The following is an 11,355-nucleotide window of genomic DNA, read 5'->3' as shown; positions in this document are numbered from 1 at the left end:
GCTTTGAAATTATTTTTTTTAATTGGGCTTGTATTCTTTTTTGCTTCATGGTGTATAGTATAAACTAGGTCTTCAGGGCATGTGTATATTGAAAATCTGTATAACCATAATTCTGGCCTTTCTCTTGTTTTGCTAGTAGACTTTTTGAGACTCTTGAAGGCATTCTAGATTTCCTGTTTTTGGAGCTTTCACAAGGGTTTTGTTAAACTTGCTTTTTTTCAAAATATTTAATGGACAAATGTATGGAGGTAGGGAGAACCCAAGCTTTGAAAACTAAGTTTTATGTTCATCAGCCATTGGATCAGGCCACAACCCATCTATATTTCTGCTCTAAAAAGGTGGGATGGAAAGTTAACTTTTAAGATGAAGCTGAATTCCAGTGTACTGTGTGTAAACTTGGGTTACTTAGGCAGTTGTAGTGGGAATATGCTAATATGTTTGTTGGTGGTATCCATTTTATCCCTGTGCAAAATTCAATGCAATTCCTCTCTCTCTTTAAACTCACGGCTTGATGTTTCTATGCTTTGCCTGTAATTAAAAGTTAACTTTATTGGGAGAAGTTTAAGCAAAAATCATTCAAAGGAGTCATGATCATAAATGTTTGAAGTATTCTGAAAATAAATAAAGTTTAAATGACCAGAAGTAGAATGTTTCCATTCCACATTTCAGCTACTATTGAAGTGCACTTAAGTGAAACTTATTCCTGACTTTATGTTATGACTTTCTGAATCTCATTCTCCACACTTAAAGTACACTTCATATTGGATTTATTTGCTAAGCTTGTAACAGTGCAGTTGAGAAATTGAACTGCTCTTGCATGTGTGACCAAGCTTAGCTGAGTAGTTATGCAAGCGTTAGATGTGCATGTGTCTTAATACTTTATCTCTGCAGATACCCTTTGCTCAATCCATGTGACCTTGTAAAATGTGAAGGAGTTCATATGGCTTGGACAGTTTGAAAGAGGTAGGCAGCAACCCTGTTCTAAGCTTTTTTTTAGCTGTGAATTTCTTCTTTTTCTCAGAATGGCTTCTTGTTTTGGTAAGTGGGATTTCATAGGTTTCATAGACGTTAGGGCTGGAAGGGGATCATCAGGTCCAGCCCCATGCCCAAAGGGCAGGAAATCATCTGGAGTCTGATGGGTTTTGAGGTGTAGTTGAGTTATTGCCAGTTTATTAACAGTGTTCTTTTAAGAATGTGGTTACTAAATTGCAGTCAAACTCTCAAAAGTTAGGAAATGCCATAATTAAGGTTGCCCTTAATTATTCAAACCTTGATTTGGGCTTATCATAGAATTACAGGACTGGAAGGGACCCTGAAGGATCATCGGGTCCAGCCCCCTGCATGAGCAGGAAAGACATCTGGAGTCAGATGACCGTCCAGTCTTCTCTTGAAAACCTCTAGAGTAAATGATTGCACCACCTCTGAGGGGAGCTCATTCCATAGTCTGGACACCCTAGTTGTGAAGAAGCTTTTCCTAATGTTCAGCCTGAAACTCTTCCAGGAGTTTGTGGCCGTTGTTTCTAGTTTTCTCCCAGGGCGCCCTGGTGAACAGTTGTTCACTGAGCCCCTGATGTACGCCTCTGTTATAGTGGTAAGATGCAATCAGGTCCCCTCTCAGCCTTCTTTTCTTTAGGCTGAAGAGTCCGAGATTCCTCAGCCTCTCCTCGGATGGCTTGCCGTGCAAGTCTCTGATATGGATGGCCCTTCTGTAGACCCTCTCAAGCTTTAGCACATCCTCGTTGAAGTGTGGTGCCCAGAACTGGATGCAGTACTCCAGCTGCGGCTGCACCAATGTTGAGTAAAGCGGGAGAATCAATTCTTTGGATTTAATGGAGATGCATCAATTGATGCATGCCAGAGTTTTATTGGCCCTAGTGGCTACTGTGTTGCATTGCAGGGTCATATTCATGCTGGGGTCTATTGTTACCCCCAGATCCCTTTCATTTGTAGTGCTGGTCAGGTTAGCAATGCCTAGCCTGTAGGTGTTCTGGTGGGTCTTCCTTCCCAGATGCAGCACTTTGCATTTCTCTATGTTGAAACTCATCTGGTTCCGTTCTGCCCAACATGCCAGCCCACCTGTCTAGGTCTGCTTGTATTTGCAGCCTATCTGCAGGTGTGTCTGCACAACCCCATGTCTTGGTGTCGTCCGTGAACTTGGCCAATGGGCTTTTCACCCCTTCGTCCAGGTCGTTGATGAAGACTGTACATGTTTTGCGTTATCTTAGCTGCATGGAAACAAACTTTTTTTTCCCCTGCAGGGTCTCTTCCTCTATACTGAATAAGTAGCTATTCACTTTTTTTTCTCTCGATTTACTGAATAGCTGTATGCCTTATTTATTGAATTCTGTCTTAACTTCTTATTGGACTTTTCTGAGAGTGTGTATCATTATAGGATCTGAGTGCTTTATAAACTAATTTACTTTGCTTCATTTTCACTGTTGAGTTGATATCTTTATCTGAGAGGTGAAGAGCTGAGGACAAGTAAATAATTCACTAGGTTTAATGCCTAGATCCAGACTTCAGTGTTTAGCATTTTTATAACTTTTACTATGTTTTAAATACAGCTCCTATTTACTTCAGTTGCATTTGAGTACTCAATACTTTTTAGGAATTAAGCCTTGTATTCTTTGTTGGGTACTCAGATAATAAGGAACATTAAATGTCTATATGTGAAAAGATCAGTTGAAGTGATCAACCCAGCATTGCTTAACAACTATCTGGAGTAGGTAGGGATAGAATCTAATTCTGCATCATGGCATTCATTTTCCTTAACCACAAGACCACCCTTACTCTCTATCTCCATGCTTGTGTTTTTTTACAGACCTTCTGGTTTCTGCAGCAGTAAGCAAGGTTGGGAGCTTAAGGCCAGCAACACCATTCCTTAAAATGGTCCACTGAATGAGACTGGGGTCTGTACTATTAAAAAAAAACCCAAACAACTGTCATGTCATCTAACTTTTGAGTGCTTGATTTTGAAGAGCGATGGTGTTTAGATGTAGCTTTTACCATGCTTTGCTTTTTGTTTAGAAAAAAGGGAAGACAAACTGAATGATCAAATTTTATAGTGTAAATACACATTTATCCCCATACGGCCCATAAGAGTGGGAATCTTCGGATCCACGGCAGTCTTCTATCACTTAAATATAATGGGATAGCTAGTAGCAGTAGTGGGTTGCTATTCTTTGTGTAGATGAGCCACTAGAGGGGGTGAAGAAACATGCATGTGAAAGGGGTTGTCAGCAGCTAGTGATAGATTGAATTCTGAGACTTAATCCTGAGTTCAATTCCAGGTTCAGAAGGGGAATGAGTGTTATGGTTAATGAGTTCTGCTCTTTCTTGCGTATTCTTACTCATTCTCTTCTCATTGCCGCATTTGGGCAAGCCAGGCAGCCTTTTTTTCCCCGCCTTGATGCTGCCTGGATGTCAGCAAGAGAAACAGAAAGCAGGAGAGGCAGTGTGGGACATTTTAGTGTGGCTCTACAGTCCTCTTGGTTGCTTGGAGGAGCAAATTCAGGTAAAGCTCCCTGCTTCCTCAGCTCTTGCTGCTTTAGTATAAATGTGCTTAGCTATTCTGGTGAGGACAGAGTGTTTGCTTGGTATGTAAGAGCAATATGGGAATTAAGTATTATTTGTGCAGGTGGCAACATGTGTTTGAAGCTGGTGTCATTCACATATGTCCGAAGAAATGTAAACTGAGATTCCCCCCACCCCGGCTAAACTTGGCCTAGTTGTATGGACTTTCATGTCAAAGGCACATCCTATACACCAGCAATTCTCGAACAGGGTGCTGTTGCACCCTGGGGTGCCTTAAGATGTTTTCAAAAGTGCCACTGGGTACCACACAGGGTTAACACTATTAGCTGTGCAAACATGGTTCATAAGGTAAACCCAGAGATTTCAAATAAGAATCCATTGTATTAAAAGTATACTGACCTGTTGTGGTCTTCCTTAGTTCTTTGCAACAGAAAAATTGTTATACTATTTTTTCTATAGTCAAAGAACAAGTGAAAGCTAAGAATTAGCAGGTTCTGAGGGGTGTTCTGAGTCCAAAAAGATTGAGAACCACTGCTTTACTCCGAAGTAATCCTTCTGGTAAATTTAGGCACCTGATCTCAACAACTCAGTGAAATGGTTTCAAGGAAAATTTAACTTTTTTTTAAACCCTCTAAACGTTCTTGAGGAAAAGGCTGAACTGAAAAATTCATTTTGAGGCAGAGATCCTTCTTGGAAGATGTCAGTATGAGCAGATGAAGTTTGGTAAACCTCTGAACAACTGAAAACAGGGTCTCCTACTGGAAAGTGTTCGGCCACCTTAACTTTCAGTATTTCTACTAGCACCAGATGTTTTCCAATTCAGCTGAGCTTTGAAGTTACTGGGTTTTGTTTTCTTTTTTTGGTACTTTAATTTTTTTTTTTTTTTAAATAGAAGAAAACAGCCCTGCGTTATGCTTGTATATTTAAGAAGTCAACTGGGAAATGGCAGCAGATTGCATATTGCAGTTTTTAAAGGAAGGGGGAAAAAAAGTGTTTGTACCCTTCAACTCCTCTTATGTATAACAGTCCTGATCATTCTGAATTCTCTTTTTACATTTGAAATTTTGATCCTATCTACTTGAAAAGTTATGATTATTTTTAATTTCATTTCAGTAGTTTTGAAGAACCAGAAGGGGGAGGGAGACTTCTTAAAACTAGCTTTATAGTTCTGTTAACTATATTTCTAAACATTATGAAGAAAGGATGACTTTAAAATTGAATTGAATTGCCACTTCAGGTTAGGTGCAAGTGCTAAAATAAAAATGGAGACCTTCAACATATCGTAGTAAAACTAGGGAAGAAGAGTTTGTATTGTAGACCTTTTCCAAGGTGATTGAAAAAAAGGCCTTTCTATAAACAGTTTCTAGACCTCTTTTTTCTACGTCAAGGAGGCAAAAGTACACAAGCTCATTTTAAAGATAACCTGTAATTTTGTAAAACTTGTCTACATCAGTTTGATATCTTTTTAAGCCTTTATTTCAGAACTAGTAGTATTATAACTCTTGTAAGCCAACATTTGAGGGCGTGTTCTTTTATAATGAGGGTCTGACTGGTCTGGTAATTAAAAAACAAACAAACAAAATAAGCTCCCCCTCTCCCCCCAGAAATAGAAGAGCAATGGCACACTTCCCTACAAAACAGACTGAAGTACTATTACTCACTAGAACAGAGGACAGTTTTGCCAGAATGAGAACACCGTAACAAATGTAGAGGACTGTTGATTCACGAAAGCTTATAGCTGGGATAGATAATTGCTTCATATTGAAACAAGGGTTGTTTTTTTTTAAGGCTGTTATCTGTTATTGGACCAGACTGTATAGTTGGGAGAGCTTGTCCCTGAAAGCTTGTCTGCTAGGTTTCCTTCTTCAGCTCAGACCTGAGGAAGGGCACTTTGCCTAATGGCTTGTCTACCATCTCTCCCAGCTGTATAGTTTGGTCCAATACAAGATTTTATTTATTTATTTATTATTTATTTATTTATGTTTTCTCTCTCCCTCTCTCTCAAAATAGTAACTCCTTCTGTTTATGCTCTGCACTAACACTTGCCAAAAGTCCCAGAGTGGCTGTATGACCTTTGCCAAAATGGTTTTACATGACATAACTGAATGTCATAATTTAAGAAGACAGCTTTAACTAACAATAGCAGTGATAGGTGCTCCTTTGCTATGTTTATAGTCATAGTGGGGATAGCTATCAAATATTGCATATGCAAAGGAATACTCTGAACTGCTTATAATGGGGGTTGGCAACCTGTGGCCAGAACACCTGTGGGGGGTGTTTTCTGGCCCCCAAAGCGGGGGGCTTCCCTCTTCAAGTCAAGAGAAGCAGCAGGCCTGGCTCCAACTCCAGCAGTATGGACCAGGTTGGATGCGCTTAGAGCTTCGAGGTAAGCTTCATTTAAGCAGCCCCCTACAGTAGCAAAACATTGTCGACCCCCAACTTAATTCTTTCCAACAGGAGTTGGGGGTTCTTGTTAAATCTGTATAACTAGGTGGAGCCACCAGAAAAGTTCTTGTACAGTAATCCAAAGTGCCAGTTTAGACATTAATGTACTTGTAACAGTGGCTTTATTGGAGAGATGTGTAACACAGTAAGAACAAACTTGCCTAAAAGATGAAAGGGACCAGAAGTCAGGTCTTGGTGACACAAATTTTGCGTTGGCTTTACAAAGCTGACTTTTAAAGTCAGTCTAGTTGATCTGATGCAAAGCCCTTATGAAGATTCACTAAAACCAGTAAATATGTACCGGTATATTGGTCCATATTGGATCGGCACCGATAAAAGGAAAATTGACATTATTGGTGGTCGGCTTTTTTTGGTCAGTGTAGCTGATTAATGTCACCAATAAATGTCATGTGAATGCATGCAGCTGCAGCACGTACGTGGCCAGGAATGCAGCCCGGCAGCTTGGAGAGCAGTGTGTGACTGGTAAGTCTGTGGGGGGAGAAGGCGCATGGGGAAGGGAAAAGGTGTGTGGGGGACAGATTGAGGCCCCCATGGTGAGAGAGGGCATGGGGCTGGAGCAGGGGTAAGAACTGTCCAGCTGGGGTGGGGCATGGGACGGAGAAGCAGGCAGCTCATCCAGAGGCTGGGGAGTGGTGGGGGGCAGCTCCCTGCTGCTGCGAACACTTCCAGGGCAGGCATGGGGGGACACGTCCCCCTTGGATTTGTGTGCAGGGTGCGGGCAGGCTGGCCACAGCTACATCCTGCGCTCTGCCCTGGCTGGGCAGCGCCTGCCCCTACCCCAGCAGGGTAAATTTGCATCCTATAGTCTAACTCAGGGGTGGACAAAATACCCATGGGCCAGTTGTGGCCTGCGGAGAGCAATTGTTATTGTTTGTTTTATTTATTTTTTGCCCAGCCCACAGCAGGTTCCTTGGCCCTGCTGGGCAGCACTGGGGCACCCTGTCCCATGCCAACCTGCAGCTTGCCAGGATGCCCACATGGTGGTGGCAGTCCCCAGCCCTTCCGGCTCAGCATAAGGTAGAGTGGAGCAGTGTGGGGGCAGTGGCAGCAGCAGGAGCCCCAGCGAGGGTGCTGTCTGGGGCAAGGGCCTGGTCTCCGTGGAGACCATGTGTAGCTGGATGGGGAGCTGCATCTGGGGCTGGGGGCCAGTCTCTCTGGAGACCACATGTAGCCAGGTGGGGGGCTGCGGAAGCAGTAGTCGGGACCACATTGGGGCCAAGAGAGATGGATAGCAGTGGGGCACCCCAGTCCTGTGCCAGCCCACAGCTTGTTCTGGGATGCCTATGTGGCAGTGGCATCCCCCAGACCCGCTGGCTTGGTATGGGGCGGAATAGAGTAGTGTGGGGGCAGTGGCAGCAGCAGGAGCCTAATAAGACCTGCCCCTGGCCCTGCATGCTGCTCCCCACCTGCAGTCTCCCTGCGGCTCTGGCCCCAGCACCCTCAGTGGGGTTGCCACTGCCCCTGCACTGCTCTGTGCTGCTTCATCCCATGCCGAACTGGTAGGGCTGGTGGCTGCTGCCACTGTGCAGGCATACTGGAGCGAGCTGTGGGCTGGGGCAGGACAGGGGTATCCCCAGAGCCACCTGGCTTCCCAACCCTGGCCTGGTCCTGGCCACTGCTTCCAAGTGTGTGGCGGGGTGTGGAGATGCCACCAGGTCCACCCTCTCTCTCCTCTGTCTGTGGGCTGCATGCCCCAGGCCAGGGCGGGGACTGGTGAGGGAAGGGTGAAGGGAAGCTAAGTTGCCCCCACTTAGCAGGCTTGGTAGTGACATGTGGCTGTGCCCTGCCTTCCCTCCTTGGCCTCCCAAGCCTCCTCCACAGGGCTCACAGCCCTCCTGTCCCCCTTGTAGGTGCTGTGACCCCCAGTGAGGTCTGGCAGTGGCTTCCAGCTCTGCCCTGACCCCATGTTGTCACCTCATCAAGATCCCAGCCCCTGACAGTTCTGGGAAGCTGTGGGGTGGGCAGGGATCTGCGTCTGGGGCTTGGACTCTGATCGTGAAGCAGCGACAGCATGGGGAACACAGGTGGAGCAGAGCTGACATCTGCTCTGTGTGGCCCTGCCTGTGGAACCTGTATCTGCCCATCCCATTCCTGAACACCCTATCTGGGGTCCCATCCCATGTAGGGGTATTGGTGAGTTGTTGCATAGGAGAGGGGTGGGGCTGACCCGGCCCACAACAGCTCACCAGAACAGGATATGTGATCCTTGGGTCCAAATAATTGCCCACCCCTGGTTTAACTGAATCAGAGATGCCTACGTTTTCATAAGAAGCTGCTTGCTTCATTTAGTTGGTCTATAAGGTGCAAATCTACCTTGCCTTTTGTTTGACTTCAGACTAACAGGGCTAAGTACCTCCCTCTGAAGAGTGAAAACATGATGCATTCCAAGTTTGATAGATAACTTTATATGAATAATTGCTATCACTGGTGGTCTTTAATCAGTGGCTGCCTTATTTTGCAGTTGGTCTGCCCTGATCATATTAAGAATCTTAGGCATCTTTGTAGAAGATATTCATATCTGGACTATTGTGTAGCTAATTCTCCAGAAGCAGTAGCAGTTATTGAAAAGAATGGATTCTTTTGTTCTAGTAAGCATATCACATCAGACTGATGTTATAAGTTCAATGCTTGTGGATAGCATATCCTTTAACTGAAAAAGGAGGCAAGGCATGCAAAACTTTAAAAGGTGGCTCAGTGAGTAGGTATTTTACTACTTGCCTGAACTGTTGTAAATTACTGGAAATCTGAGATTATATAGGTACTTCATAATCAACTGCAGTTTTGAGGAATGTGTCTTTTCCAAGTTGGTGACTATAAGCCATTAATTAGGAGATGAGATGCAGCAACCCTTTGGGTTAGAAAAATCCCCCAGGTGGTGCTTGGAACAGCTGTATGTTTATGCAGAGGACCTGTACCAATTCCTTCAAGAGCCTTAGTAACACCAGGCCCATGTAAACAGCTGTGGAGTCTACTTGGTACATAATGGAGCACAGAAAAGTGTCAAAATGAAAAATAAGCGGGGAAAAAATATTGCTGGCATTAAAGGCAGTACAGTTACTGATGATTCTTTACCCCAGACCACCAGGTGGGAGCACTTGCTAATGATGTATGTGACATCTGTTGCTTGCATGACATAAACAAGTGGGGGTAACAAAGAACTACAGTCACAACAGGATAGCATCATAGTTCCTGAACCGGGTAGAGCGTCGCCTAATGTCAGTAAAGGCCATTCACATCAAGGGAACCAAACACAAAGGCTTAGTGGCTCAGCAGGCAATCAATATCTCAGGCAGAACAGAACCACAATCAGCAAGCATTAAGCAAGTAGCATGACTCTGTCTGAAACGTTCATGTTTCCCAACCTGCAAGTGAAATTAGTTATGCAGAAATTAGAAACACAGTGCATATGAACACCTATTTTTGCTTTTAAAGTAGAGCATTCCCCAATCCAAGGAAGTTATTCAAAGGCCCAGTTACTTATGAAGCACAGTAGTGGTGGCCTGTATTTTTGTTAATACAGTAGTAAGCCCCTGCATATGTTGTACCTTCTGAGAGGTAAACTTCATGAAAGGGCAGCAGTTCTTGGTCTCTTCCTGATGGCAAAATACAAATCATGCAACATTAATTTTCACAATTAACTGGACAGTTGAATGTTTGACTTGTAACTAATGTATTCAAATAACCATGGTGATTGGCACAGATACTTGAAATACAACAAATATAAAGCTTTATTTGTTGAATACATTGTTTTTACTTAAGCATAAGAATATTTATTAAGCTTAAGAATAAAATTTATTAAACTCAACTTATGAAGTGTAATGTTAGGCAATGAATGAAGTTCTTTTTTTGCTGTGATCATATCACTTGACAATGTTCTTCATCCTAACTTATGATCAGGGATCCGGGTTTTCCATTTCTCACGGGGAAGATGGAGAAAACCGCAGATTTAACCTCTTACCAGAGGCAAACACTGGTTTCTTATTTTATTGGAGAAACCCATAGATTTTGAAGTTTTGCAACAAGCTCTCTGCAGGTTGTCAGAGTTCCAGCCTGCAAAGGGCTGGGAGAGAGTGAGAGGAGGGTGATCAGGCAGGGGGGGTGCCATGTGCAGCTATAAACATGGCTGCCAGGTAGCTTGGAGGGCGGTGCCAGCAAGTAAGGTGGGGGGGAGGGGATTGAGGCCCCCATGGCCTGGGGAAGCTGCCCAGCCGGGCAGTGACTGGGGCTTGTGGCCAGGGCTGCAATGCATGGCTGCAGGGCCCTGGTGGGGAGCAGGATGGGGATGTGGGTGGCTTGTCTGGGGGGATGGTGGGGCTGGTTCCTCAACTGCTGCATGTACTCCTGGGGCAGGGGTACCCATGCCCCCATATCTGTGTGTGGGGCACGGGTGCAGGCTGCCCAATTCAGACTCAGGCTTCGGCCTTGCTGCCTTCCCTTCGGGCCTCCACAGCCCAGTGTGAGAGACCCTGTGCTGCAGGGCACAGCGTGGCCATGCAGGAAAGCTGCTTACCCTTGCGAGCTTTGCGCTGCCCAGGCAACACTGTCCCCTGTGTTTGTGGCTGCAGTGGGAGCAGCAGCGCAGGGTTGTGCACAGGGGGCCTGTTGTCAGGGCAGCGTGGAGCTCGCAGTGGCAAGTAGCTTTGTGCAGCCATGCTGTGATGGGTCGCACACACTGGGCTGTGGAGGCCCCGGGGGAAGACAGCAGTGTGGGAGCCTGCAGTAGGCAGTGCACGGCCCTTGCTGCGTGCACAGATTTGGGGAGCACAGGTCCCTCTGCCCCCTGGGAGTGTGCACTACAGCGGGGAGCCACCCCCTACTGGCTAAGCTCCCAGCAAGCAGGCAGTGGGGGGTGGGGGAACCGGGCTCTGCTCTACTACAACAGCTGCCAACAGCCATAGGCAGGGGGCTCTGGACCTGGGTCCCTGGCTTCATAGCCCTGGCAGTTGGCGACCCACTTCAGCAGGGTTGGGGGAGTAGGAGCTGTGGGGTGGGGGGCAAAGTGCACCATCAGGGCTGGGGAGGGGGGGAGGAGGCTTTCATTTTAATCATGGATATGGGGGGTTTTATTGGAGAATTTGCTGTTTTTATCAGGGAAAACCAGGATCCCTGCTTATGATAAACACTTAGTCTGAGACATTAATTTAACTCTTTACAATTTGAAGATGGCATTGAGTGGGCAGCTTTGTGTAAATGCTTTTTGCATTTTCATAAGAGTGATTTGAAGGAAGTTGTTTGGTATTCAGCCAACATAAGCAGTGATTTAATTTGTACCTGTTTTGGTAACTTTGTGTTACAGATCTAGAAGCAAATTTGGCTCTTGTCAAAATAGTTGCAGCCTGGCCTGCTTAACTGTTG

The 11,355-nt window shown here is 45.2% G+C and overlaps 1 protein-coding gene across 1 annotated transcript in view; it reads left to right on the top strand.

Annotated features, from left to right (window-relative positions):
* The first annotated feature begins 943 nt into the window (after nucleotides 1–943).
* RAP1B (RAP1B, member of RAS oncogene family) overlaps nucleotides 944–11,355 on the top strand; it is a 53,381-nt gene continuing 42,969 nt past the window's right edge. The window contains exon 1 of the mRNA XM_025207975.1: nucleotides 944–963. The gene's annotated coding sequence lies outside the window, so the exon portion shown is untranslated. The remainder of the gene's footprint in view (nucleotides 964–11,355) is intronic.

The sequence above is a fragment of the Alligator sinensis genome, unplaced genomic scaffold, assembly GCF_000455745.1.
Source record: "Alligator sinensis unplaced genomic scaffold, ASM45574v1 scaffold506_1, whole genome shotgun sequence".
NCBI classification, from domain to species: Eukaryota; Metazoa; Chordata; order Crocodylia; family Alligatoridae; genus Alligator; species Alligator sinensis.
Note: the sequence above shows the minus strand (reverse complement) of the source record. Positions and strands in the feature narration are given on the sequence as shown.